Source organism: Schistocerca nitens, chromosome 8, assembly GCF_023898315.1.
Source record: "Schistocerca nitens isolate TAMUIC-IGC-003100 chromosome 8, iqSchNite1.1, whole genome shotgun sequence".
NCBI lineage: Eukaryota > Metazoa > Arthropoda > Insecta > Orthoptera > Acrididae > Schistocerca > Schistocerca nitens.
This window is the reverse complement of record NC_064621.1, coordinates 629,590,765-629,618,463: the sequence shown is the minus strand read 5'-3', so window position 1 is coordinate 629,618,463 and position 27,699 is coordinate 629,590,765.

The following is a 27,699-nucleotide window of genomic DNA, read 5'->3' as shown; positions in this document are numbered from 1 at the left end:
CGTAATTTCCCCCAGATCTCAAATATCTAATTACCGCTAGTTAATTGTTAACGTAACGGCCGCACATTTACTTTCTTTATTAACTTTACCCCTTTTCAAAATTAATTTCCACCAGTTTCATTTGCATTTTTCCTTTCATTTAGATGTAACCCTTTCCTCCCTCTTTACCGACAGATTAACGTCGGTGACGATTGCTTTTCCCAAATTTGCAGTAGGTACACGCGGTTTAATTTTTCACTGTCATTAAGGTCGGTAAGTGAGGGGGAGGTTACACGCTTGCTGGAAGTTTATGGAGACGATATAATAGACGTGAACAATGTGAGGTGATAGGTCTGAAAGTCGGTTGTAATGCCTTGGAGACAATGTTAGATCATCTTGGTTACCGGAAAATCTGTGTAAGATGGGTCTCGCGGATGCTAACAGAAAGTACGAAAACCTCATCGAATGGAAATTTGTCGGGACCTGCTGGATCAATATGAAATTTTCTGAATAGCATCGTCACCGAAGATGAGACGTGGTGTGACCATTACGAGCCGGTATCCTAAAGACAGTACGTAGAATGGCGACGTGCGAATTCTCTGTCAAAAAGGGATTCAAGACGAAGGCGTGTGCAGGAAAAGTGGTGTGCGCAGTCTTCTGGGATAGCCAGGGTGTGCTACGTTTGGATGTCCTGAAACCTGGAGAAACTGTCAATTCTGCACGAAACAAGACGACGATGACTAAGCTGAAAGCCGAAATTTCCTGGATAAGGCCAGAGAAGAAGAACAAGTTTCACCTGCAACGTGATAACGCCAGGACTCACACCAGTTCTGCGACCACGCAGTTCATTAATTCGGCTGGACTGTCTTACCACGTCCACAGTACAGTCCCGCTTCAGCGCCTTCTGACCTCCAAGTCCTTGGGTCCCTGAAAGATTGGCGGAGATTTTCAAGACTCGGATGTTGTTGTCAAAGCTGTAAGGAAGTGGTCAGCCTGATTTTTCCAAGCGCGGCATGCAGGCTCCAGTTCATCGTCAGCAAAAGTGCATATCGAATGGTGGTGACTATGTGGAAAAATGACAATCTGTAGCTGAAATATTGCTCTATTTAGCTGTGCTGTTGAGATTTATGGATCCACTGTACTTTTCATGAATAAAAATAGGAGACATTACTTTCGGAACGATCCTGGTATTTTATGGAGCTTGCCTCATCCCAACCGCGAAGCCAGATATCCACGAAATGTTGTCACCATTCTACTAAGCCCTATGACATTAGTTACTAAATCTCTGAGCTCTGTGAAAATGTCATTAAACTCTAATATACGGCATAGGCAACGTGTTTAATTAGTCTGTAATCCTCTGTTGCAATTCGTGTAAGTAAATGAGTATGCTAATAATCTGGCTAAACAAACTATCCTGCAATTACTTAGTGTGTCACTAATTCGCTGTATAAGCCGTCCAAAAATTAGTTGACACTGTAACATGAAAAGTGGATGTCCTGTTTGCTATGATAATTATGAGTTTGACATGGACCACAAGTATAAGCTACTTTGTAAATTTGATACATGTTCTCAAGCCTTGTAATGTCGCTTTAACATTGCCTTTATAATTATGTACTTTAGAACTATGTTCGAGACCAGAGCTGTTGGTCAGAGAGGCTACCTTTACTTTGTCAGACTGGAGTTACAGTGTGCTAGTAGCAACTGTGTCGTAATGTATTTGATTTGAAACGGACGGAAGCTGGCCTGGTAGCATTGTTTGGAGCAATTTTAGTAACATCATGTTTAAAGAGATATTAAGCAGAAAGATCATAATATCGAATGAATGAGAAAAAAAGATATCATTTAAGGGTAATTGGGTTTGTTATATTTGTAATTACTTAGTACGCTAATTGTTATAACAGTGCTTATGGTTTATATTTTCTGTAAGGTTAATTAATGAAATTATGTAAGGTCATATCTTCCCCTGCAGCGATAAATTCTAAAGAGACATATTGCCAATTACTTCTCGTGTGAGAACTGTGCATAATTCTAGTGTTCTTATGACTTAATGTAGCTCTGTTAAAACTTAGTGTTGATTCAGTTATTTCGTTTATTTCGTTGTTGGTGGGATTAGTACCCGATTTTTCATTTGCAGCCCTGGTTTTATTTGACTGCATACTCTCATTGCACATTGCAAGTACGCTGACTGGAACTTAATTCTCTCAGTCAGATCATTATTCTGCAAAAACAAGATCGCAGAGCAGGCCAGCGGTCCATTGCTCACTGGTAAGCCACAGATTTCATTATCATTGTAGTTCATAATCAAGAGTCAAACACAGTGGTAGAGTGCATGTAACAGTCACAGGTTTAATATGAGTGAAATATTTTATGAAAGTGCTACACGGTAATTTCAGATAGATTTAACACATAAAGGCACATGCGTTTTATTCGATGATTATTTGTTGTACAATTACGATAATAGTTCTGACACAGCAATTGTTTTCGAAACCACCAAAATATCGCAACATTCAGGGCCAACATTTAACAAAGAGTAATTTATTGCAGAGTCGGTTAGCGTACGTAAATTTTATTGAGGATAGATTTCTTTCTCGCAGTCATGTTGTTTGATCTACAGATTTCTGGGTTTCACACGGTAAGCTTTATATATTTCTGTCTCATATAAGCTTCAAATTAGTGATGGGCTAAACTGCGATTTTCCGGTATCAGTGATTTCTGTGAATGCTACTTTTCAGTATCTGTTATTCTTAACTGCGATTTGTCGCAGTTAAGAGTCGCAGTTAAGGAACATAGGTCGTGTATCCCTCCGCCACTGCTATTTCTGCGATTTCTGCTACTTCCGCGATTTCTGCTACTTCTGTGACTTCTGCGATTTCTGCTACTTCTGCGATTTCTGTGACTTCTGCTACTTCTGCGATTTCTGTGACTCCTGCGATTTCTGCGACTTACTACTGTATGAAAAAGTTACATCTGTCAACACGGAAAATTGCATCGCAACAAACCTGTCATTGGCAAGTATGTTTTACGTTTTTTCTTCCGTTGGCTTTAATTTTGTATTAAAGAAACAACTGTGAAAATATTAATAGTGTAATTAATATGTAAGTAGCCGTACAGTACCGTAATAGTTCGTATTTAGAAAATGAATTCTAACATATTGTTATGTTCACAGGTACCTGAACTACATTTCAGTCACTCAGTAAAGTGATAACTCAAAATATCATTGTCAACAGATCTGAAGAAATAGCCACTGCGTCTTTAGATCGTTTTCGTCAGACGAGAGGTTAGTTTCTAAGCGTTTCGATGGACTTAATTACTTCAGTGAGATCGTTCTTGCAAATGTGATATTCATTATAGCAAATATTAGCAATCTACTCTGTCAATTATATTTCTAGTAATTAATGACAGCAAAAATTGTTTAATAATCCTTGTGTTTTTGCAGACACAGTTCTGACTCTGATTACTGGTTGCTGTACGTATCTATCCACATCAAGGCTGTTGGGAGAGACTCGTGAAGATTCAAGACAGCTCTTAGAGGATTTGCAGTTTAAAAGTGAAACAATTGTGAAATAAGTGTGTGAATGATTAAGCTGTGTTTTATTGAAGTTGTTGTGCGATTTTAAAGGAATAATAAATGTCAAATACAGTGAGTGAATAATAAAAATCTCATTTTCCACATGTTTAAGCCGTCCTATACCCATAATTTTCCGCCACTTACTTATTGGTAAACACTTGTTGGAGAGCGACATGCCGCCCCCCCCCCCCCCCCGCCCCCTTTCTCCACAATCTTGGTGTGTCACTGACCTGTAACATATCCCGAAGTCTACAATATGCATTTTGAGGCTGTTGATATGAAAGTGGGAAGTACAGATCTTCCAGTTAAATCAGGAATAGCTTAAGTGCATTACTTGAAAGTAACACAGGAAAAGCTTACTTATGTAGGTGGTAGTAGTGTCGGCAAAAAGTTCTTGTGTGTGAAGTTGCCATGTAGAACACCAGGTGTAAAACTTTTCTCCCGAGTCTTGAACTGTGTCGGAACAAAAGTGAGGCATTCATATGACTGTTTTCATTTCTCTATACTTATACAGATGTCTGAGTTCTGCTGTGTTAACATTGCAAAGTCCTGTAGGCATGTGGAGTATTAACCAAAACTGTTATATTGGAAGCAGAATCAAGCACATTTGTTACGTTACTTGATATTTTCAGGAGAAAACGGCAATGTTGCTTCTTATTAATATAATACATTCAGAGTCACAGCAGTATTTGACCAACCATAACTGATGCTGAATGTGCATGTCGTCATATAATATGAAAGGCTTATTTCAATAGTGGTACAAGTCCATTACCTCCACTTTTCTGTCTATAATGCTTCTGAAATTAGTGATCCAAACAAACATAAATAAAGGTTCATCTCTAGCAAGAAGCCATATGCTTGAATATTTCTGGTAACTCAACTGCAGATTTTTCAGCGCTCATTTAACTTTACGACTCTATATCTCAAAATTAACAAAAATGGACTTGTACCACTATTGAAATAAGCCCTTCATATGCACACACAGCACAACGATCTCGTGAGGCACAAGGCTCTCATAACGAAGTACGTACGTCGGTCAACAGATGACACTAGGAAAAGTATGTTAACTGCGCTTTTTAGTTGCTACTTGCGACTCTTAGTTGCGATTTGTCACAGAAATCGCAGTTTGACTCGGTAGCGAATAGCGTAGTACGAACTTTGCTCAACAGATGGCAGTGCTAACTGCGCTTTTTAGTTGCTACTTGCGACTCTTAGTTGCGACTTGTCACGGAAATCGCAGTTAGACTCCATAGCGTACCGCAGAGATGGACGTAGTACGAAGTTCGGCCAACAGATGCCACTGTTAACCGCGCTTTTTAGTTGCTACTTGCGACTCTTAGTTGCGACTTGTCACTGAAATCGCAGAAAGCAGTGCTAAATTCGACCAATAGATGGCTCACGTCTTTGAATGTGAAATACTACTTGCGACTGCTAACTGTGACTGAAATCGCAGTTAGATTCTGTAAAGTTGCTACTGTGATATCTGTGACTTCTCAGTCACTGCGATTTCTAACAGATACGCGATTTCCTGCCCACCACTACTTCAAGTATTTTCTGTCATTCCTGAGTTGCTGAGCATTCCGTTTTTTATCGTCTGACTTCACAATTTTGAGTATTAAAACATTTTGAAGGATACTTTCAAACCCACACTGTATTTATGAGAGTTTCACAGTTTAATTAACCACAGAGTTAGTTTCCGTACATCTTCCGTCCTCAGACTTTTAAAACGTCTCCAGGCATGCAGCTATTACACAAAACTTTTATTTTACAGACACTTCTGCCTTAGAGATGTTTTACAACCTGTACAATGGAAAAAAAAATTAGAACAAGAATAATACATCGCAAAAGCCGCATGCTGTTTACCGATGTAATTCTCGGTGTCTCTGATTGTTAAACTAATCAACTGCTGCTAATCGCTCTGTGGACGATTCCATTGCACGAACACGCTGCTGAACCCGACATGAAATTTATATCATTCCGCACCGTGTAAGCGGTAGCCGATACTGTTAAAAACACTCCTGCGAAATGATTGTGCTGAAATTAACCGACTGAAACAGAAGGATAATTATGTTTTGCAACTAAATAATAAATGTACGACTAGCTTTAAATTTGACGTAGTAATTACAGGGAGAAGATTTGCTTGGAAAGCAAGATAATTGCTTCTGCGGTGCAGTTAATAATTTCGCCTGCATTACGGCACCCACTCAGTGTTGTGAATTGCAGAACAGGTCTCCTGGAATTTTTGCGAAGGAGATTTCGTTACATCTGTTTACGTCATTGTATCGTATACGGAGCAGCCATATGGAAAACGAAACAGATGGAAAAAACTTATAGCCGTAACTGTAAATACGTTTGACCCACTGTGTGAAGAGACGGTCAATGTCTTCATGGGAAAATGTTTGCGATTGCCTACGAGATCACGATATAGCCAAGCGTGCAGTTCTTCGCCCGAAGCAAATATACGGCCATGAATGTTTATTTTCGGTACACCAAAAATTTGGAAATAGCATGGGGATAGATCGGGATTGTACGGAGGGTTTGCAAGCGAGTCAACATGCTGCCAACTTTTTCCAACTACGCTGAAAAATTTTCGCTGAAGCCTTACACATGCTCTATACACTTCTCATTTCTCTCCGTCCAATTCCCTTAGTTTTGGAGCTCTGACGAAAGCCATTTGTCACAGTCGATTTTCTTCGGACGAAGAGATGCACGACTAAGTACTCCGCTTTGTCCCACATTAACAGTTATGGCGATTACTTTTGAAGTATTGCAGTCTCGTTTTCATTTGAGTCCCCCCTAATATACGCGCCGGCGAGCGGGGGACCTAGGTCCACCAACCTGGGCTAACCAAGCTGGATGTGTGTAAGGTGTTGACAATTGCATGCAAGGTGAAAATTATTGAACTACATGAAAAAAGAACATAAATTAGTTACAAACTACGGTTTGCTCACAGTTTATAGAATATGTAAACGCCCCTACAGATATTCCGATTTAGGTTATGACATGTTCGATATGCTTGCCATCATTGGCGGTGATGTGGCGCAGACGAATAGCGAAATTCTGCGACACCTGCTGAAGTGTAGGAACATCGATGCTGTCGGTGACCTTCTGATTGGCTGTTTTGAGCTCAGTAATGGTTTTGGGGTTATTGCTGTACACCTTGTCTTTAATGTAGCCCCGCAAAAAGGGGTCGCATTTGTTCAGATCTGGAGAATATGGCGGCCAATCGAGGCCAATTCCAGGGGCCAGAGCCAGAATGCCGTCTCCAAAGTGCTCCTGCAGGACATCAGACACTCTCCTGCTTCGATGGGGTCGTGATACGTCCTGCGTGAACCACATCTTGTCGAAATCAAGGTCACTTTGGATAGCAAGGATAGAAATCCTCTTCCAAAACCTTCACATACCCTTTCATAGTCGGCCGTCGTAATTTAATATATTACTATCATTATTTTAATTGTGACCGACTTACGTGGTGGGCCTTAATAAAAATGATATTTCATTCAATTTTGATTTACGATTAAATGCTTTCCTGAAGTTCTCCTTTTTAACAATATTAATCTCAAATTATTTGTTACGTTAATGAACGTTAGACTCACTGAATCTTAAAACATGACCATATAAGTTGAACAATGGAATAAACTTTTCATATTAATTTACTCGGCTAGTCAGTTCACTTTAAAGCAAAAAATCTTTAGTTATTAATTACAATTGCGGCCCACACACGCGCGAGAATATTTCTTCTTACCTCCGTTAACCATTGCATTGTAGTCGGAGTCCTGGCTCTGGCTCTCGGCTGTGGTACTGAAAATAAGAACCTTAAAGCTGCGTATTTTTTGCAACGTCGGGCGGCTGTGGAGAAAAATGAATATTATGTTAATAGCGGGCGAGTTTTTCGCTTCCACTAAATTTTTATAAGTTAATATCGCCACGTAATGGCGTCGTTGGCTGCATCGGCCGCTGCGATTGTTGAACTGTAAATTACTTGAATGCAGGTTAATTCAAGGAAGGCGGACATGAAATCGGGATCAGCTCTTACAAATTAAAAGTGCACAATAATATTAAATCAATATATTATCTGCTTAACTCATACAAATATGCTTACATTTGCCAGCATTCGCAAGATGTCCGTCTACACGCGACCAAGACAAGAGAAGTGAAGACGACTAAAAAATTAAGAAAAGAGAGTGTCTTGTCGTCTCTTTAGATCATTTTGTTATATTTCTTTGCCCTCAAAACATACACAGAGAAATTATTATAATATAGAGAAAAATGTATGTTCGCCTGAGCGGCTAGTGTCCACTTATTATTCAAATTTTAATTGTCTCTTCTTTATAAATACCGTTTTCTAGGTGTTTTCGTAATATAGCACTGGGGACGCTATAGTAGTCACCGTACCATCAAGGAATATTACACCGATTATTCCGTGACTGGACACTGCATACCACATAGTCACCCATTGAGGGTGAAGAGAGTTCTAGATGGCGAAATGCGGATTCTCAGTGTTGTATTGGCAGAAGAGCCAACACCGTGTTACTAGTGGACGCCGAAAAGGCACGCGTTTTAGCTCACGCAGGCTGGCCTGAGGGGGAAAGAACTATACTGGCGTGAGGTCTGGAACATGACAAGGAATTAGGATTCAGAAAGCGGACGGAATTAGCTTGATACTTAACTTTAATCCATTAACGATGAACGTCGCTCTTGACGGTACATGACTCACAATATTATCTGTTCAGAATACATTCAGTAACTCAATGTGGCGCCTTGCTAGGTCGTAGCAAATGACGTACCTGAAGGCTATGCTAAACTGTCGTCTCTCCAAATGAGAGTGTACGTAGTCAGTGGTCCGCAGCTCGTTCGTGGTCGTGCGGTAGCGTTCTCGCTTCCCGCGCTCGGGTTCCCGGGTTCGATTCCCGGCGGGGTCAGGGATTTTCTCTGCCTCGTGATGACTGGGTGTTGTGTGATGTCCTTAGGTTAGTTAAGTTTAAGCAGTTCTAAGTTCTATGGGACTGATGACCATAGATGTTAAGTCCCATAGTGCGCAGAGCCATTTTTGTAGTCAGTGAACCATCGCTAGCAAAGTCGGCTGTACAACTGGGGCGAGTGCTAGGGAGTCTCTCTAGACTAGACCTGCCGTGTGGCGGCGTTCGGTCTGCAATCACTGATAGTGGCGACACGCGGGTTCGACGCACACTAACGGACCGCGGCCGATTTAAAGGCTACCACCTAGCAAATGTGGTGTCTGGCGGTGACACCACACCCAGTCTCCCAACTGCGCCAATTTTTGCTTGTTGACAGACCCATCCTCGTGAAAGGGGACTTCGTCACTAAACCAAACAAAGCATGCGAGCACTAACTCGCGCGGGCAACCATGCAGTTTGATCCTCCTAACGCAAACGTTTCAGACGTTATGACAATTTTATTTCGTATAGTTCAATAATTGTCACCCTGTAAGTTAACCGCCATCAAGAACCCAACCAATAAATTCGTTCTCTCCTGGGTGTTTGGGGATTTCGACTTACTAGACAATAGTGAAAAGATTCACTTCCCACCAGGTTTTCGGGAATTTTCGCTTGATTGTAAGGCAAATGATATGCCTGATATAGACTTGTAAAATTAGCAACGTTGCCTAGCGATGCTGGCTCTGCGGCACAGCTAAGGACAACGGGAAACTCATGCCGTAACATTCCACACGGACACTTAGGACTGCTGCATGGCCATACACTGACGACATTCTCGCGGATAAAAGGTTCCATACATAAATCAGTCTGAAATTAGGAATTCTTGGCGGGGACAACACAACTGGATGCTATAATCGGAAAACACGAATCCGATTCCCTAATGGTTAAATGCGATATTTTAGATCGCTTGCTCGAAAAGGAGAATCTCTTTTTAAACATAAAAATAATTCAGACTCCTTTTCTCACGCAAATATGCGTTTTAATTTTAAGGAAATGTTTCATATTGTCCGTGAAAAATGTAATAAAATGTGTATGAACTAAGAATTCAAATCAAAGATATCATAGAAATCAACCCGTGGCTGAAATGAATAAGAGGTATGAAACGTCACATGTTTATATAAAACAAAATGTAAACGAGGAGCGTGGCTCGTTTCAGTAAACTGTGCCTTTTTTTTTTTTTTTTTCCTCTCTCCTCTGAGAAGAGCCGGCGTAATGTATCTGGTCTCATGTGTCTTAGAATAAGTTTTAGGCTTATAATGAAATGGGTTGCACTTCTATTTTATTTTAGAAGATACGTTATCTCCGCAATTATGAAGTGGTATATGATTTATGATTTTGTTATATTTGCTCCAGAAAAGCTAGCTGGAACCGCGAGCTCAGCAGATCATGGTTGTTGTTGTTGTGGTCTTCAGTCCTGAAACAGGTTCGATGCAGCTCTCCATGCTACTCTATCCTGTGCAAGCTTCTTCATCTCTCAGTACCTACTGCAACCTATATCTCTCTGAATCTGCTTAGTGCATTCATCTCTTGGTCTCCCTGTAACGCCGGAAATGCATATCCTCGTATTTCCATCTATTGTACTATAATTTTTTTTCCTTATGTTGTTACCTGAATATATGACGTTTCTGTGTCTTTGTATATTGTAATTGTTTTACTATTTGTATATATATGCATTTATGTCGATGTATAATTGGTCTGTTGTGTAAAGATTATTTGTATTTTTACGCTGGGTCTGGCCTAGGAAAACTATGCTATCGAACCATTACATCGATAGGTCGCGTGGAGAACCAAAGTGTTCAGGATCTTTGGTAGTGTTAACTCTGCCGCGTGGAGCGCGGGCAGAGCAGAGGGGTCTGGCTGGGGTGGTGCAGTGGAGCAGGTGTGTTGTGTGAAGCTCCCGCGAGATGCCGCGCTTTCGGGGTTTGGCAGCATGTAATTGCGCTCGACTTGCGATCATAGTTTCTGACATGGTGTCGCGGACGGGAAGCATTAGCTGGCGCACATCAAGAGCCCGTTTCGTTTGGTGACCGTGTCGAGAACATCCAGCTTCTGCAACAGCGACGGCCGACAATGAGCGACTGTCGCCACCTCCTCGATCGACGGCTTCAAACCTTCAATCAGCCAACAAGGAAGACTGGAAGCACGTAACGTTTTAGAACTGTATGGCAGACCTCAGCTTTTCAAACTTTTAAAATTGTTGCATCACAAAATTACAGCAACTTAGCATGAACCTTTGTTGCTCATTGTCCCAATTGCATTGCCAAGCAGGGTCCCTTCCTTTTCCGAAATGAGCCCGAGTGTCGTTGAAATTCAAACGCCAGCATCATTCGATTTCACTGCTTTAATTTCAGAGTCCAGTTAAGGTATTCGTAGCTGGCTTCAATATTTAGATTGCACAAGCACAAATTAAGAGTGCGAGTTTTGTTACCGTATTTTAGCTTACCTGTGACTGCAGCTCAGCTTGGTACGTACTAAATTTTACTATTGTTAATTGTTCAGAATCATTTAATTCAAGTTCAAAGTTAAATCTCTTATTTCTAAATTGCGTAGATTCAAGTAGCTTTTGAAATGGTTGTTGAGGTAGTCCAAGACTAACCGTATTTTACTGAATTTCGATGTGCTTCAGAAAGAAAGCTCACTATTAATGTCAGTCACTAAATTAACTTTCGATTTTCCGGTTTTATTAATTCTTTTGCATAATTAAGTCAGAGTGTAGCGAAATTTATTACTTCTGACAAACTTTCAGTTTTCACACTACACATGTCAACCTTCAATTGCCACGCTTCTAGTGCTAACTATATGTGTAATAACCTTTCTTTTTCAGTTACTGTAGTAATTGTCCTTAGGACTGGCGACCGTAATTTCCCCCAAATCTCAAATACCTAATTACCGCTAGTTAATTGTTAACGTAATGGCCGCAAATTTACTTTCTTCATAAACTTTACCGCTTTTCAAAATTAATTTTCACCAGTTTCATTTGCATTTTTCCTTTAATTTAGATGTAACCCTTTCCTCCCTCTTTACCGACAGATTAACTTCGGTGACGATTGCTTTTCCCAAATTTCCATTAGGTACACGCGGTTTAATTTTTCACTGTCATTAAGGTCGATAAGTGAAGAGGAGGTTACATCCCTCTACGATTTTTACCCTCCAAGCTTCCCTCCAATACTAAATTGGTGATCCCTTGATGCCTCAGAACATTTCCTACCAACCGATCCCTTCTTCTAGTCAAGTTGTGCCACATACTTCTCTTCTCCCCAATCCTATTCAATACCTAATCATTAGTTATGCGATGTACCCATCTAATCTTCAGCATTCTTCTGTAGCATCACATTTCGAAAGCTTCTATTCTCTTCTTGTCCAAACTATTTATCGTCCATGTTTCACTTCCATACATAGCTACACTCCATACAAATACTTTCAGAAACAACTTCCTGACACTTAAATCTATACTCGATGTTAATAAATTTCTCTTCTTCAGAAACGCTTTCCTTGCCATTGCCAGTCTACATTTTATATCCTCTCTACTTCGACCATCATCAGTTATTTTGCTCCCAAAATAGCAAAACTCCTTTACTACATTAAGTGTCTCATTTCCTAATCTAATTCGCTCAGCATCACCCGATTTAATTCGACTACATTCCATTATCCTCGTTTTGCTTTTGTGGATGTTCATCTTATATCCTCCTTTCAAGACACTATCCATTCCGTTCAACTGCTCTTCCAAGTCCTTTGCTGTCTCTGACAGAATTACAATTTCATCGGCGAACCCAGATCATGGTAAAAAGAAGCAATGTGCCGAATGTAATTCGCATTCTGCCATTGAATTCACCCTGGTATAAGCATAGCGCGTCCACGAGAATATGTGAAGGGTTTATTTCAATAGTGTTATAAGTCTATTTTAGTTCATTCTGAAATACAGAGTCCTGAAGTTAAGTGAGCGTTGAAAATCTGCAGCTGAGATATCAGAAATATTCAAGCATATGACTTCTTGCTAGAGATGAACCTTTCTTTCTGTTTGTTTCCACCATTAATTTCAGAAGCATTATAGACAGAAAAGTGGAGGTAATGGACTTGTACCACAATTGAAATTATCCCTTCATTTGTCTATCATTCAACAGTGACTAGCGATCATTTTGAGCAAGCACAAAACACACATGATCTGATCATTATCTTCGAACTGTGAATCTGTTGCTCTCGCTTCCGTCATATACACGCTGCACAGAACTGATGGCGGTATTAAATTACCACGGCTCGTAAATGGTAAAAATTTCAAGAGCCAATGCATCCATTTTAGATGCGTATCTTTCTCAATGAGAAAGAACCTTATCTTACTTATTAATCATTTTTCCGCAATTTCAGTCACTTTAATTCAAATACTGGAGCATGATAACGTGTCAGGTGATATCAACAGAGCATCAAGTGGAGGTAACGCAACAGTAGGTCACGTGTGGTTTAGCTACTCTGAATAGAATAGTGAACGGTCTATCACGTGTGTGATGGACACAAGGCCATGACGCACAACAGCTGTGAAAATTTCACGTCTACTACATTTGCAGTTGATGAAAAGATCGAAACAGTGCTTGATGAGGTAAAAGAACTTGCTCAGTACGTTAAGAAAACAGAAACGTAATTGCCGGCTGGGGTGGCCGAGCGGTTCTAGGCGCTACAGTCTGGAACCGCGCGACCTCTACGGTCACAGGTTCGAATCCTGCCTCGGGCATGGATGTGTAGGATGTCCTTAGGTTAGTTAGGTTTGGGTAGTTCTAAGTTCTAGGGGACTGATGACCTGAGAAGTTAAGTCCCATAGTGCTCAGAGCCATTTGAACCAGATACTTAATTGTGATGGGACCTAGAATTCGATAGCACGAAAAGGGAAGGATGGAAAAGATACAATGACAATATAGACCGAGGAAGGAAGACTGACTAGGGAATCTACCTGGTACAATGTTGGAGAGAAGACACAGAAAATTATACACTGCGAAGAGACCTAGAGAACCTAGGAGGTTTCAGAGTGATTAACGAACTGTTAGAGATTCCTCCCCCTCCACTCCCCCTCCCTCCCCCATGAACCATGGGCCTTCCCGTTGGTGGGGTGGTTTGCGTGACAAAATGAAACCACATAGCCATACCGTAAGTGCAACCACGACGGAGGGGCATCTTTTGAGAGGTCAGACAAACGCGTGGTTCCTGAGGAGGGCACTAGCACTTTCAGTAGCTGTAGGGGCAACAGTCTCGATGACTGATTGATTTGGCCCTCTGACTTCAATCAGCGTTGCGTTATTGTGCTGGTACTGCGAATAGTTGAAAGAAAGGGGAACTACATGCGTTATTTTCCCCAAGGGCACGCAACTCTACTGTATTCTTTAGTGATGATGTCATCTCTTGCATAAAATATTCCTGCGGTCAAAATGGTCCGTCATTCGGGTCTCCTGGGAAGGAAAATTCAGGGGGATATCATCAGGAAAAACAAAACAGGCACTCTACGGCTCGGGGCATAGAATGTTAAGTCCCTTAATCGAGGGAGGTCGAGTAAGTTAGAACACTTAAAAAGGGAAACTGAAGTTGTATATACAGGGTGAGTCATCTAACGTTACCGCTGGATATATTTCGTAAACCACATCAAATACTGACGAACCGATTCCACAGACCGAACGTGAGGAGAGGGGCTAGTGTAATTGTTTAATACAAACCATACAAAAATGCACGGAAGTATGTTTTTTGACACAAAGCTACGTTTTTTTAAATGGAACCACGTTAGTTTTGTTAGCACATCTGAACATATAAACAAATACGTAATCAGTGCCGTTTGTTGCATTGTAAAACGTTAATTACATCCGGAGATACTGTAATCTAAAGTTGACGCTTGAAACCTCCGACGTTCAGTTGCCTGTTGTAACAAACACGGGCCACGGACGGCGAGCAGCATCTGCTGGGACTTCTTTCTGTGGGGTACGTTAAAGGAGAATGTGTACCGTGATGTGCCTACAACCCCAGACGATATGAAACAAAGTATTGTGGCAGCCTGCGGCGACATTACACCAGATGTACTGTGACGTGTACGACATTCATTACGCCAGAGATTGCAATTGTGTGCAGCAAATGAGGGCCACCACATTCAACATCTATCGGCCTGACATGTCGGGACACACTCTATTCCACTCCGTAATTGAAAACGGAAACCACGTGTGTACGTGTACCTCACCCCTCATGGTAATGTACATGTGCGTCAGTGAAAAAGACCAATAAAAAGGTGTTAGCATGTGGACGTACTGTACCTAAGGTCCATCACCGTTGCCTTTGGATCCCTACGTAATTCGGCGCTCTCCGATACACACGATCGAACAGCGGAGGAGTGGTACTCAAGCGTCAACTTTAGGTTACAATATCTCCGGATGTAATTAACATTTTACAATGCAACAAACGGCACTGATTGTGTATTTGTTTATATGTTCAGATGTGCTAACAAAACTAACGGGGTTCCATTTAAAAAAACGTAGGTTTGTGTTAAAAAACATACTTCCGTGCATTTTTTTATGGTTTGTATTAACCAGTTACACTAGCCCCTCTCCTCACGTTCGGTCTGTGGAATCGATTCGTCAGTATTTGATGTGGTTTACGAAATATATCCAGCGGTAATGTTAGGTGACTCACCCTGTATAGGGAATTAATCACTGCCAGGAAGTCAGGTGAGTACAGGATTGTAAAAACAAAATGCAATACGAGTAAGGTAGGAGAAAGTCTAATAATGAATAAGAAAATGGAAATGCGGGTACCCTGTTATGAACAGCGAAAGAACGCATTGTCATTTCCAAGATAGACTCATAACAGTAGTAAAAGTTTATACGCCAGCTTGTTCACTAGACGAGGAATGGACTGCAAACAATTCAAATAATTAATGAAGAGGAAAACTGATTTGTGGTTGGGCACTGGAATTCGGTAGTAGGAAAAGGAAGAGAGGAAAAAGTATTAGACGAGTAAGGACTGGGGAGAAGGAATGAAAGAGGATGCCATCCGTTCGAATCATCACTATCACTTACTTTAAGCAATAAGAAATTTGTAACTTGGAAGAGACTTGGAGCCACTGGAAGGTTTCAGACTGATTATATAATGGTAGGATAAGGTATTTCTGAACCAGATTTTTAAACTGTAAGGCATATCCAAGGGCATATGTGGGCTCTCATCACAAGGTATTGGTTATGGACTATAGGTTAAAACTAAATAAATTGCAAAAACTGGAAATTAAAGAAGTTAGACCAAGATAAGTTGAAAGAAGAGGGAGCATTAAGCTACAATTAACTGAATCACGCGAACGGAGTGCAGAGGGATGACGATTGGGTTTCTTTGAGAGACAAAATGTGAGGGCAACAGAGGATCTAAGAGCTAAGAGACAAGGTCTACTAGAAATTCTAGGGAACCATTGGAAATACTGCATTTAACTGATGAAAGGGGAAAATATAAAAGTGGAGTGCTTAAGTAGGCGAAAGGAATACATCACAATCATCATCAGTGTTGTGCCAAACGGCAGGTTTTCACATGGCAGTTGGGACATTCATTGACAATGGAGTGCTTGCTAACAGATGCTTTGGAAAGAATGGTTTGTGGGAGAAGACTGAGAGGAAGAAAATGATACGATATATAAAATACACAAAGGGAAGAGGAAAGGAATACGAATGTCTAAAAAAAGAGATTGACAGTAAGTGCAAAATAGATGTGGTGGAATGTCTAGAAGACAATTGCAAGCATCTAGATGCATGTAAAACTTAAGGAAAAGTACGTACAGCCTATAGGAAAATTACAGAAACTGCTGCATATATACGTGTTACCGAGTTTCCTGCCGTGATAAATTTCTGTAGGATCTGGTTCACTACTTTCGTGTTCAACAAATTAGGATTTGCTTAATAGTCCACGATATGCAGTGAGATCTTTAACTGTGAGTTATGGTTCGTCTTGCTTACAGTTATTTATTGGCAGGGAAGTACTTTAATCTGACCTGCAAGAAATGAGACTTGATGAGTATCGTTATGAGTTTTTTTTGGATGATGGTGGACTGGGATCCGCACGCTTCAGTGATGTGAATCTAGTGATTCTGTAAGCACACTCTGAGGAGTTGAATTGTGGTTATTTTGTAGTTTCACACAATCTTAGCGTATACAGTCGTGGCTGTATATTGATGCTAGATTGATAGAGTTGGGCCTTGGGTGAGGTAATGACTCAAATGCGTTTTATTTAATGCGACAAATACTAGTACGTGGATACGGAAGTTTATCTTGTTCCTATATTGACGATTTGTCCATGCTATAGTGAAGATCTGCCTTGCCATTGTCAAAGCGAGACAACGAATATTGAGGGAACCATAATTAAAAAGGCAAATGTACGGTACGGCAGTTGCTTATTATGAATTGTGACCATTTCACGTAGGGATTTGCGCGTCTGACCCAGAAATCTGAGAAGCTGTGAATTTTGAACTGCGTGTTTAATTTTATAGATTAGAGTAGAGGTTTTCTGTTTATCCCTTTTTTATATAACTGCAGTCCGTTAGTGGGAAATTCGCCTTGTTTGCAGTTATTTATTGGTAGGGAAGTATTTTAATCTGAGCTCCTCAAGTACATTACGACTATCTAGTCCGAAAGAGAAAGATAATTCTTATTAAAAGCAATTAACTAAGAAGCATAGATTCAAATTATTAATATTAGAAACAGTTTACTTACAGAAATGATGTAAAAAGCAGACAAAATTAGATTTATTTTTATAAAACCAAAGTAAAGGAAAGCTGCTACAGCAAATTACGTCGCAGACCTATCGTGAAACCTAATCTCTGACATAGTGTTAGGCTTACAAAACGAAAAGAGAGTAATTTCTTCTGCACTGAATTAACGATAATAAAAGGGTATACACATTTATATTTTGCTACTAAATTTGATGTATTTCACATAGCAAAATGTTTTATTCTCAGTGTCCATTCCTATAATACACTACTGGCCGTTAAAATTGCTACACCAAGAAGAAATGCAGATGATAAACGGGTATTCATTGGACAGATATATTATACTAGAACTGACATATGATTACATTTTCACGCAATTTGGGTGCATAGATCCTGAGAAATCAGTACCCAGAACAACCACCTCTGGCCGTAATAACGGCCTTGATACGCCTGGGCATTGAAACTGACAGAGCTCGGATGGCGTGTACAAGGTACAGCTGCCCATGCCGCTTCAACACGATACCACAGTTCATCAAGTCTAGTGACTGGCGTATTGTGACGAGCCAGTTGCTCGGCCACCATTGACCAGACGTTTTCAATTGGTGACAGATCTGGAGAATGTGCTGGCCAGGGCAGCAGTCGAACAATTTCCGTATCCAGAAAGGCCCGTACAGGACCTGCAACATGCAGTCGAGCATTATCCTGCTGAAATGTAGGGTTTCGCAGGGATCGAATGAAGGGTAGAGCCACGGGTCGTAACACATCTGAAATGTAACGTCCACTTTTCATAGTGCCGTCAATGCGAACAAGAGGTGACCGAGACGTGTAGCCAATGGGACCCCATACCACCACGCAGGGTGATACGCCAGTATGGCGATGACAAATACATGCTTCCAATGTGCGTTCACCGCTATGTCGCCAAACACGGATGCGACCATCATGATGCTGTAAACAGAACCTGGATTCATCCGAAAAAATGACGTTTTGCCATTCGTGCACCCAGGTTCGTCGTTGACTACACCATCGCAGTCGCTCTTGTCTGTGATGCAACGTAAAGGGTAACCGCAGCTATGGTCTGCGAGCTGTTAGTCTATGCTGCTGCAAACGTCGTAGAACTGTTCGTGCAGATGGTTGTTGTCTTCCAAACGTCCGTATCTGTTGACTCAGGGATCGAGACGTGGCTGCACGATCCGTTACAGCCATGCGGATAAGATGCCTGTCATCTCGACTGCTAGCGATGCGAGGCCGTTGGGATCCAATACGGCGTTCCGTATCACCCTCCTGAACCCACCGATTCCTTATTCTACTAACAGTCATTGGATCTCGACCAACGCGAGCAGCAATGTCGCGATACGATAAACTGGAACCGCGATAGGCTACAATCTAACCTTTATCAAAGTCGGAAACGTGATGGTACGCATTTCTCCTCCTTATAAGAGGATCACAACAACGTTTCACCAGGCAACGCCGGTCAACTGCTATTTGTGTATGAGAAATAAGTTGGAAACTTTCTTCATATCAGCACGTTGTAGGTGTCGCCATGGGCGCCAACCTTGTGTGAATGCTCTGAAAAGCTAATCATTTGCATATCACAGCATCGTCTTCCTGTCGGTTAAATTTCGCGTCTGTAGCACGTCATCTTCGTGATGTAGCAATTTTAATGGCCAGGAGTGTAATTTTGAGTGAGCTTCGCCTCTATGGACAGTTTACGGTATATCAACACGACGCTGCAATAGACAGTTCGCGCATTACGGTAATTTTGATTTTTTTTCAAGTTTTCTTACGACAGTGCGATTAATTTCATTAAGCAAGATAATATTATCAAGTAGACAAGTGCGTTCGACTGGATTCTTCTTGCTACACACTAGGTACTTGTAAATCACTGTTATCTCTTATCGTGAAATTCATGAATAGATATTAACATTCCATACTAACTAGAAAATCCTTATGATAATATAGGTCAGATGCGCTAACTATAAACAGTGCTTATACGTATGACCTCTCCCATGTACTGTAGAACCTAAATTCACGTACATGGTTGTACGGGCTTATTCCAGCTACATTGCAAATCGAGCTTGATTTGTAAAGGGACACAGTAGAAAGAGCTCAGAAGGAAAACCAGTCCTAAGCAGAAAGGGGAAAGCTGAACCATGGAAGGAGTATACAAAGGGGCTATACAAGAGTGATAAACTTGAAGGCAATATTATAGAAAGGGAAGAGAAGGTAGATTAAGATGAGATGCGAGATATGACGCTACTAGAAAAATTTCACAGAAAGACTTAAGTCGAAACTCGGCCCCTTGATTCGATGACATTCCATTAAAATTACCGATATACTATTCCACCTGGAGTGCAAGATTTATGGGTGAGGCTAAATACCGTCAGACTTCAAGAAAATGTAATAATACCAAATGTAACGACAGCTTGTGCTGACACATGTGGGTGTTACCAAACTATCAGCTACAAAAGTCGTGGTTTAAAATACTAACACCAATTAATTACGGAAGAAAGGAAGAAATGGTTGAAGCTGACTTCAGACACGATTAGTTTTGATTCCGGAGAAATGAAGGAACACACGAGTTAGCACTGACCCTACGACTTCTCTTAAAAGATGACAGACCTACTTTTATAGCATTTGTTAACTTAGAGGAAGTTTTTGACAGTGTTTACTGGAGCACTCTCTTTGAAATTCTGAACGTAGCACAGGAAGGAAAAGGTCATTTACAACATGTACAGAAAGCAGACGGCGGTTCAAAGAGTTCAGGGGTAAGAAACGGAAGCAGTGCTGAGAAGGACATGAGACAGGGTTGTAGTGAATCCGCGATGTTATTCAGTCCGTACATTCAGCAAGCAGTGAAGTGAACCAAAGACAAATGTGGACAAGGAATTATAGATCAGGAAGACGAAATAGAAGCTTTGAGGTTTTGCCGACGACAATGTAATTCTGTCAGAGACACCGAAGGCCTTGGAAGAACAGTTGAAGGAAATGGACAGTCTTGAAAGGAGGACATAAGATGAACATCAACAAAAGCAAAACAAGGATAATGGGAAGTCGTCAAAGTTAATCAGGTGATGCTGAGGGAGTAGATTAGGAAATAAGACACTTAAAATAGTAAATGATTCGTTTTTTGGGAAGCATAAAACAGATGATGGCTCAAGTAGAGAGGATATACAATGCAGACTCGCATTGGCAAGAACAGACTTCTTAACATTGGACATCGACTTTAATGTTAGGATTAATTTCTGAGAGTGCTTGTATGAAGTGTAGCGTTGTGTGGAAGTGAACCAAGGACGATAAACAAATTAGACAAAAAGAGAACAGCAGTTTTTGAAATACGGTGATACCGAGGAAAGCTGAGGATTAGATGTGTAGACCATGTACACAATATAACTGTAGAGAAAAGAAATTTTTGGCACAGCTTGACTAATAGAAAGTATCGGTTGATGGGACACGTTCTAAGGCATCATAGTATCAGAATTTAGTAGTACAGGGAAATATAGATGGTAAAGATGATGGAGGGACAGTGAGAGATGAATACAGCAAGCAGATTGAAAGGGCGGTAATTTGCAGTAGTTGTTCAGAGATGAAGAGCCTTGCATAAGATGGAGTAACATAGAGACCACTTTTCGGATTGACAACCACAACAACAACAATAATAACAGAGTTTTCTAAATCAGTATTTTAGCCGAAACACATTTCCAAAGACAGACGTGAGATGAGGTCTGTGAATTATAATGAAATGCAGACTACATCTGAAAAAAGTGCAAGAAGGTGCAATATCAAGGAGACGAGAACCATTTCAGAATTGCAAAGGTAGCCTTAGGCAACAACGAACTGAATCAGAGGAGAGGAATACGATAGGAAATGTATGGATAGGTATCAAAGATGGAATAGTGAAGAAAGAAAATGAAACAACAGATAAAAAGAAAAGCGGCGTTAAGCCTAACTCAGCACACGAAATGTCTTCTTCTTCTGTACTTCAAGGTTTAGACAGTAATGCCCATCCCGTCTTCACTTTCCATTGCCACCTCGTTCTTCTTACGTCCCTTTTCCCCTTGGTTGGTGAAGCACTGCCTGGCTTTGTGTTGTCTCTATACTCACATACGGCTCTGAGCACTACGGGACTTAACATCTGAGATCATCAGTCCCCTAGAACTTAGAACTACTTAAACCTAGCTAACCTAAGGACATCACACACATCCATGCCCGAGGCAGGATTCGAACCTGCGACCGTAGCGGTCGCGCGGTTCCAGACTGAAGCGCCTAGAACCGCTCGTTCACACCGGCCGGCTCTGCACTCATACCCTTAGGTGATATTTCAATAAAGTTTTAATTTCCTCACTGTCTCGATTAACATTGTGAATATCTAGTTGATTACTAACATCCGCATTTCTTGTTTTGTCTTCGCTGGTAACATCTCTGACGTTCCTGCGACAACTCATATCTGTTACTTGTAGTTTTCTTTTATCACGTTTACTAGGAATGCCGGAGTCACTTCTACGTAGCACAAATAGAGTTGCCTCGGTTTTATAAAGTTTTATTTTGGTTTTCCTCGAATTTGTTTTGGAAAGTTTAATTTATCGTTCCGCATATTGACTAATACACAAAATATTACATGTAATCGACGAGAGGAGAAAATATAGTTTGTAAATGTAGCAAGCAAAATGGAATACACATACCTAAAAATCAAATTTACAGCACTTTCGAAATGAAAAAAGTGGTCTAGTGGTACTATTTTTGTCTATAAATCGAAACGTCCTGAGTCCGGTCTTCCAACCTCGCCATAGTTTAATTTTTAAATAAATATCATCGGCATTGGAGGCGGAAAACTTCCTGCATACGAAGTCACCCTGTTTCGCACTATGGTATTGTGATAGAGCGGACAGAGGGTCACGGCACTCTCTTGCCCTTGGGGTGGGAAACTGCTTCTAAGGGCGAAAGAATCAGCAGTGATCAATGGCATGATGATGCAGAAGGCAGTGTAAACTTCTGCACTAAAGACACATAACGCGTACCGGCAGAACATGTGGACTGTAATTGGAAAAGTGTCATGATGATCACTCCGTTGGTAAAAGAACCCAGACTAATCCCTTATTCGGATCTCTGGAAGGGGACAGCCAAGGGAGAGGCGATCACGAGAAAAATGTCTAATAACTAGCCAATTGCTAACGTTTTCCATGTTGGGGCGGGGATTGTCAGATGTTTAAACGTGGTAGGGAAGCTAACAAATGTGAATAACGGAAATGCATATTCTCAATCTAAATACAGTGGTGGTCAATGAACGAAAATGGGAAGAAGACAAGGTTTCTGGACAGATGGGTTGAGGGTAATATCAGCAACAGCAGATAATTGTATAACGGGGCTAGGATTGGTTATGAATAGGAGGGTTGCACAGAGACTGAGTTATTGTCAATATATGGTTCTTCGTTTCAGATCAATAGGAAACCAAAATCGACAACAATAGTTCAGGTATGCACACAGCCATCGCAAGCAGAATATGAAGAGACAGAGAGTGTATATGACAATACTGAACGGGTAGTTCACTAAGTAAAAGGAGATGTAAATCTAATAGTCATCAGGGATTGCAATGCGGTTGTAGGGGAAAGATAAGAAGAAGGGATTATGGGAGTTGACGTACTTGGTAGTAGGAATGAGAGAGCGGAAAGATTAATTTAGTTCTACAATAAATTTCAGCTAGTAACAGCGTATAAACTGCACAAGAATCGCAAAAAGAGGTGATATACTTGGGTAAGGCCGGGGGATACGGGAAGATTTCAGTTAGATTACATCGTGATCTGTCAGTGATTTCAAAATCAAATATTGGTTTGTAATGCATACCCAGCAGCAGATTTAGACTCAGATCAAAATTTAGTAATGATAAAGAGTAGGCCGAAGCTTAAGAGACTAGTCAGAAAGAACCAGTGCAGACATGATTAGAAAAGAAGAGATATGATTGAAGTTCTCTGAGGGTATAGATACTGAGATAATGAACAGCTCAGCAGGCAGAAGGGAAATTACAGAAGATGAGAACAAAAACATGTATACAAAGTAAGTAATCACAAAGAAACCATGGGTAACAGAAAAAAAAATACTTCAGTTGATCGACGGAAAAAGGAAGCATAAAAATTTTCAGGGAAATTCACGAGAACAGAAATACAAATCACTTAAGAATGAAATAAACAGCAAGTGCAAAAGTCTAAGGCGAAATGGCTGCATCGAAAAGGTGAAGAATTCGGAAACGAAAGGACTGTCCGAAGGACGCACTCGGCATACAGAAAAGTCTAAATACCCTTCGGTGATACTAAAAGCAAGAGCGGAAACATTAAGAGTGTAATGGGAATTCAACTGTTAAATGCAGAGCAGAGAGGTGGAAAGAGTACATTGAGGGTCGGTATGAAGTGAAGTACTTGGGAAATGACGTGATAGAGGACAAAACATGAGTCGGCGGGAAAGAGAGAGGGGATCCGGTATTGGAATTACATTTTTAACAGAGCTTTGGATGACTTAAGAACAAATAAGGCAGAGGGGATGGATGAAATTTAATCGCAATTTCTTAAATAATTGGGGGAAATGACAACAAAACGACTATTCACTTACGTGTGTATAATTTATAAGACTGGCGATATACCATCGGATTTCCGTAAAATCCTGATCCACACAATTCCAAAGACAGCAAGAACATGAGGTGCATGAATTACGTAAATTCAAGGAGAGGTGGGTGGGGGGGGGGGGGGGGGCGAGAGAGAAAGAAGAGAAATGGTATCATTGATATCAGCTGCATCAAGACTTTGAGCGGAGCGGCATGAGCGATGATGAATGATGAAGTGCCCTGTGCCGGGACTCGAACCTGGGATATCCTGCTTGCTAAGCATTTGCGTTAACCACTGCGCCGCGGGGACACTGTGTTTACCACCATTGCGCCGTCTATCAGAGCACGCCTCTCTGCTGACTCACATTCCCACCTAACGCCACCTGTCGACAGTTCTTGTCGATGTCCTCCACTATCGCTACTTAGAGATTCCCGTAGTAGGTCGGAGGTAAGCGTGCATCCGCACTGAGTGTGGTGGATCCATTACCCTTCCAGGCGAATCAGTTATATGAATGCTTGGGTCTGGTCTTTCTGACATGTCCGAATAGCAGTCTAGCGATATCTGAAAGACCCTTTCGTGGAGGGAGGTAGTACTACCTTCTGGATATGGTGTCCCCGGCAGCATTAGAGCATCAGGGCTCAGTTTCATTGTATTGTATTGTATTGTATTGTATGTTAACCGGGGACCTAGAAACGGCGGAGAGGCTCCGTCCACGCCGCAGCCACATTGGTCCACAACCCCACGACGACTACCGCAGTCCACTTCACCCCTCCGCCGCCCCACACCGAACCCAGGTTTATTGTGCGGTTCGGCCCCCGGTGAACCCCCCCCCAGGGAACGTCTCACACCAGACGAGTGTAGCCCCTATGTTTGCGTGGTAGAGTAATGGTGGTGTACGCGTACGTGGAGAACTTGTTTGTGCAACAAACGCCGACATAGTGTAGCTGAAGCGGAATAAGGTGAATCAGCCCGCATTCGCCGAGGCAGATGGAAAACCGCCTAAAAACCATCCACAGACTGGCCGGCTCACCGCACCTCGACACAAGTCCGCCGGGCGGATTCGTGCCGGGGACCAGGCGCTCCTTCCCTCTCCCGAAAGCCGTGAGTTAGACGACTCGGCTATCCGGGTGGGCTCACTTTCACTGACTCACAATCCAGAAGCGTTCGACTTGCTTAAGGGAGAAACGCCGCATCGCATCCTCCTCAAATTTAATGGTAAAGTAGCACAGTATGTAGCCCGTTAAAACTGGAACACAGATCAAGCATGAAAATAGGAAGAAAGTGTACTGAACTGTGAAAAAGGATGCAAAACAGGCTCAGTGAACAGTTCAATGCCAAGTTGTGAAACATCGTTCTAACTTCAACAGCCACGGCCACGTGGTTGTGTCGTCACAATGTCTCCCTCGTGCTCGACGTTTTTTTTTTTTTTTTTCACAAAATTTGTTTTCCTTCTGTAATCCTGGCAATTGTCATACTATACGGTGGCTATAGAATATGAGCCATGTGGTAAGAATATGTTATCGTCGCTACTAAATGTGATGAATAGTGAGAGCAGGCGAGATGCCGCATAGACCTCTCACATAAATGAAAACAACAAATAACCGGGTGTGAACTACGTTACAAGAAAGGAATTAAAGAGTGAAAACTTTCAAAACGGCGCGCAAGAATCATAACATGTAAAACATGTAGAAAAAATAAATAGGAGTTACATACGTCTGGAGGCCCCTTCCTTACACGTCGCAAACTGACGTTACACCACGGCACAGACAAAGATCTGAATACATCTAACAGGTATGTCAATGAACGGATGGACATCTCTCAATTTTGTGAAAAAAGAAAGTCACGCACGGTGGAGATTTGGTCACGGATCTCCTCGGTCACATTCTAACACCGTGACCCCATAGACACGACGCCGTGATCATCGAACTTCGCTTGATGTTCCTCATCCGTTCACTGTTTCTATTTTGTTTCTTTTTTCACAGTTCTGTACGCCTTGCTCCTGTTTTCATGCCGAATCTGTGTTCAGTTTTTGACGGGATTGTCACTGTGCCACCTTACTACTAAATCTGAGGAGGAGGATGCGATTGAGTTGCTCTTGTTAGGAGCAAGTCACATTTAAAATTTTTTCTTTTTCTGGAATTAGTTTTGCTGCATACCACGCTTACGATAAAACATAGTCTGGAGACTCGATGTTGAAAGCTGAGCACTAATTATTCCGTGGATCCTTGCTGCATCCGCTTGGTTGTGCAATTCTTGCTGATTTTCCACAAGCAGCCTGTAATTTTGAAGCCCCGGAACGAAGATTTAACTTATCGATAAAAATATACATTATGTAGCTGGCACACAAGTGTGCAGCTTGGCTATATCACTTCTTCCGTGCTAGTCCGTCGACCCTCGTCATCTATAAACATGCTGTCATACGTGATGCTGTTAATTTGTCCATCCCAGGAATCGAATATCCGACGAAATTTGTTATCAGCCACGTACGGTTTTAAAGTGATCTCCAAACCAGTCATGTATATTAAATACCTCTACTTCTCAAATTTGGAGCAAGTGAAGCAAACGTTTTTAACGAGTCTGTTAAACGATTGACCTCTCCCTTACCCCGAGGACAAAATTAATCACTAGTTCTTACAAACATGGAAAATAATTTAAGGAGCAATTTTCCGGATGCTGTGACATAATAGTGCGCTGAGTACGGATGCATTTTGTATGTGCTCTACCAACTGCGACGAGGATTAGCTTTACGGCTTTATGCGAATAAGTGCATCGAATACCAGTCTTCCCGGAAATATTACTCGTAATTGTTCGTATGAAACGAGACCCGTAATTATAGTTCGTAATTAATCCAAGAAGTTTGAGAAATTTATTTTTTGTTATTGTTCCATATTGATTTACTTACCATATTAACCCTCCTCCTCGTCCTGCTTTCGGTGCGAAATAAAATACTAAAATATTGTGGTATGTTGTCAGATTTATTTGGGACCGTCTCATCACGAGTAAATAAAACACAATTTTTATTACATATACGGTTTGCCTATATTTTTTTCAACAGATCTTCAGTGGCAAGGAATATGTACGTATTTTCGAGGATGCTATTTAGTTTCCATTTTAGAAGTTGTGTATATAGGGTATAGGTTATAAAAAATTCTGGCACTTTCATTTTTCAGCGGCGTAGGATTAATACAAAGATCTTGGATGTGACCTTGTTCTTTTGTTACAGATGTTCTTCTTCTGATAATTGATTTTCTAATTAATTTTTTTTTCAAAGCATTTGGAACTGAACACGCATTTACGTATTATTTTGTGGATAGTACTGGCAAATGCTGAACGTTATTGTCAACTGCTAATTCTGTTTTTGTGGTATCTGCGACCAGTTTGTGTGTGTGTGTGTGTGTGTGTGTGTGTGTGTGTGTGTGTGTGTATTTGTGTATGCGCAAAATGTAGAAAAACAGCCATGTCCATAAAGCCATTGTTCAAACAAACATGTGATAGACGGCCAGACTCACATAATGTAGACTCTGTACTAAATTTAGTAAAAGAAGAAATAAATACACACACACACACACACACACACACACACACACACACACACACGCACACACTGACCTACTACCCAGAGAGAAATAAACATCAATGGCGTGCTATTAACACATGTACTGGGAGTTACCGACCTAAAACATACTACTATTAACAGCTATAATTATTAGTCTACAAAAGAACTAAATACTGATGTACCGTTGTTCGGTATACTGTTCTCAGCCACCAATAAAAATACCTGCGTACCTAACATACTGAATGTCAGACTCGCTGACAACGCATGAACAATTGTTCCTCAAATGCCGCATACAGCATCTCAACAGGGCATTTTAAGGCCAAAACTGGTTATGATTGTAT